This window comes from Poecilia reticulata, linkage group LG20 (genome assembly GCF_000633615.1).
Source record: "Poecilia reticulata strain Guanapo linkage group LG20, Guppy_female_1.0+MT, whole genome shotgun sequence".
Lineage (NCBI taxonomy): Eukaryota > Metazoa > Chordata > Actinopteri > Cyprinodontiformes > Poeciliidae > Poecilia > Poecilia reticulata.
This window is the reverse complement of record NC_024350.1, coordinates 3,510,580-3,513,799: the sequence shown is the minus strand read 5'-3', so window position 1 is coordinate 3,513,799 and position 3,220 is coordinate 3,510,580. Positions and strand designations below refer to the sequence as shown.

The following is a 3,220-nucleotide window of genomic DNA, read 5'->3' as shown; positions in this document are numbered from 1 at the left end:
GAATAATTGGAAACATTTTCTTCTAAAACAGAAGTTTGAAGAAAATTCACTTAGTTTTTTGAAGAATGGCCTTTTAGCTGTATGACTTGGCTCAAATGTTTGATTGTACTTACCCAGAATGCCCTGCTCTGGAATCCACTTCCTGCTTTGGGAGATGTTGCCTTTAAATCTACCCACAGCCACAGATATACCTGTTGATTAAAATTTTATAAACCAACCAAAAGTATAAAGACATGAATTTATCGTCGGGGCGTCGCTCAGTTTTTTTAAAGTTACAGTAATTGTGGCATACATAAATAAAATATCTAAATTTGAAGAAAGTCAAGCAAGACATCGCTCATCGTTCTTCTGTTATGCAAACAGAAATATTCTTGATCACCCTTACTAACCTGAAACAAGATTTAATGTGAGGGAAAAAAAAAGCATTATATCTCTAAATATCTTACCTCAACTGCTAGTTGGATTGATTTGAGCTGCCCGTTTATGTTTCATGTGAATCTGGTGTCATCTACAGAAGTCCATTACTGTTATTTAAAGTTGGTGAGCCAAAACATATTTCCTCTTCAAGCGTGTTCCGAGTTAATTGAGCTAATCCTTCGTCTGGTTAGCGTAGCCCTGTAAATGCAGGGGGTTTACACTTCTCATCCGGTCTTTACCTTCCTTAATATCACACAGAACTAATAAGCAAAGACACATTTTATTGTGCAGGCTAATAAAGAAATCCATATTTGGCTCAATCTAAAGAGGACTCATACTCAAGAGGCTATTCAGCTCTCGAGAAGCAATTATTTAGGCTGAAGCTAATTGGTGCACTGTACAATCTAATTAGCTCTGCATGCTGGGATCCTTGTGTTGCTGTTGTTAAAAGTTCCCATGCTTCTTTTCAGAAAGTCTTACCATAACAAAGAGGGAAGGGAAAGTAATAAATAATAGATTTATGTTTTGAGCTTAATATCCTCGGTGAGAGATCTTGTAAAATAGCCAATGATTTAAATGTAGCATTGCAGCAATATTATGTAAACGGTCAGTGCTACTATAGTTGAGTATGGTGAGTTCAGTTCATTCATATTTAAACCAGGTCGCTCTAGAAAATAGTACTTCCTGTCTCAGTGACATTTACCCGGACATATAAAGGTGAATTTAAAAGAAATATTTTTAAAAATGCAACGAACTAATGAGGAAAATTGAAGTTAATGATGTTACGAGTCATTCAAGTTTCTACTTCATGAAAATAATTAATATCAGCAACTGCGACCGCCTCTATAAATGCAGTTGTTATGTCATTATGATGTCATTGAGGGTGTGTTAGCACAATGCTAAGTGAGGAAGAACATTCTCAACGACCTTAATGATGAGGCTCATTAACCTGCCAGTGAGAAAGATGGTTCACAAATCTGATTTCTAAAAGTAAAACATTTGTGACGGTAGTGTTTGAAAACAGACCAAAAATTATTTCTTTTATATATAGGAGGCTAGGAAAAGTCCTCTGAATGAACCATCAGACTTCTGGAAAAATGTATTTTGGATAAACAAGACTTTATTATTATTTTTATTATTATTATTTTGTGTCCACCTTCTCCTTCTGAACTTCTCATGTTGGTGTCAGTGGCTAGCGTTTAGAAGACCATTTTGCTTCCTGTTTATTTTCCTCTGTGTCCATTAGTTACCTTGTCTAGGTGTCCTGCTCAGGTTCTGTCGCAGCTTTTTGATACGCCAAAACTCATAATTACTTCAAAAATGTAGAAATTGTGCATGCTGGGATCCTTGTGTTGCTGTTGTTATATTTTTCACCCATGGAGGTCGCCATTTTTTCACCGCTGGGTTGATGACGCATAATGGTCCATTCTGTACCGGAGTCTACAGAGTAAACACAGGAAAGCTAACTTTACCCCAGTAGCTGTTTATCATATTGGGTTTGACTGGTGTCATTTTAGATAATGTCACACTGTGTCACTATCGGCTGTGATAAAAAAAAAAAAAAAAAAAACGAATTGAGAAAAAATCTGGATAATTTCCCACATGAAAGAAAGAAGAGCGCAATGCGAGAGCCGGAGCGGAACACAACGAAGCACCTAATCTGGACCCCGGACATTTCTCCACCACACTTTGAACCGTTTATACCAGCAGAACCAACAAGGCTCCAACAGCCAACTTTAAGGTAGCAAGATGATCGCTACCTTAACGAGCTAAAAATAAATGCAATGCTGCCGCTGAGACAGGCAGAGCTGGACGCTCTTTGAGATGCTAGCAGGAGCTATACCGCCTGCGGTACTGACATCACCGATCAACCAGGTCCATGGAGGTCCGGTGTCGGTGGTAATTAAGTTCAGTGTGGCTGTTACCACCGCACCGAACTCTTACGCAGCACAGCTGATGCCGAACCAGACACAGCGCTACAGACACTGGGAGAAACGTCAAAGACAAGCAGCTATTACTACTGGAAATGCTAATGGAGCTAGATCACTGGAACTGTAAAACCATTATGACACTGAACTAAGTTCAAACCCTGTTACCTAACTGGACACAGAGCTACAGAAGTACTTACCGGATCACTGAGTCCGACCAGAGGTAAATGTTATTCATCCTTTCATTATGAAGCTGAAGGCAGCAGCAAAACACCAGCTCCTGCGGCCAACTCTGCCCTCTTCCTCTGTTTGCTCCTCGTCATCTTCATCACCTCTTCTGATTTCTATGTTCCAATCGTTTTCAATGCGCTCCGGTTCAAATTAAAAAGGCTAAATAACGGTACTCATCACTGTTTTGGCTGGAGGAGCCAGGCAGTTGGACCATTACACGTCATTTACCCAGAATGCATTGCAGTGTGAAAAACATGGCGACATTCCTGTGAAAATATTTTATTAAAATTTATAAAAACTAAAAAACCTACTGTATTATTACTGTATTGTTTTTACATCTGAGATAAATATTTCCCAAATAAGGTCTATTTTTATAACTAGTCGTAGTTCCCTTTAAGGACGACGGCAGCATCTCCAAAATGGTAGTGAAATTTGGACAGATGAGACTAAAGAGGACATGTTTGAACTTAATCCACAGACGATGTTTGGTGAAATTGTCTTTCTTTCCCTCTTTCCAGTGATAAGACAATGTTCTGCTGTGTTGCCCAAAGCGTATGTAGCAATTCGCCGATACACAACTCCCTGGCTGAGGTTTTCTTAGATGCTCAATAATAATGTGCCACATAACACAGCAGCAAACAATA

The 3,220-nt window shown here is 39.0% G+C and overlaps 1 long non-coding RNA gene across 1 annotated transcript; it reads right to left on the bottom strand.

Moving 5' to 3' along the window:
• Positions 1 to 1,781: 1,781 nt before the first annotated feature.
• Positions 1,782 to 2,834, bottom strand: LOC108165704 (uncharacterized). The gene is made up of 2 exons (XR_001776028.1): positions 2,546 to 2,834; positions 1,782 to 1,857 (listed from the first exon to the last, which is right to left on the bottom strand). It is a non-coding gene; the product is annotated as an uncharacterized LOC108165704 (long non-coding RNA).
• Between the last annotated feature and the right edge of the window lie 386 nt (positions 2,835 to 3,220).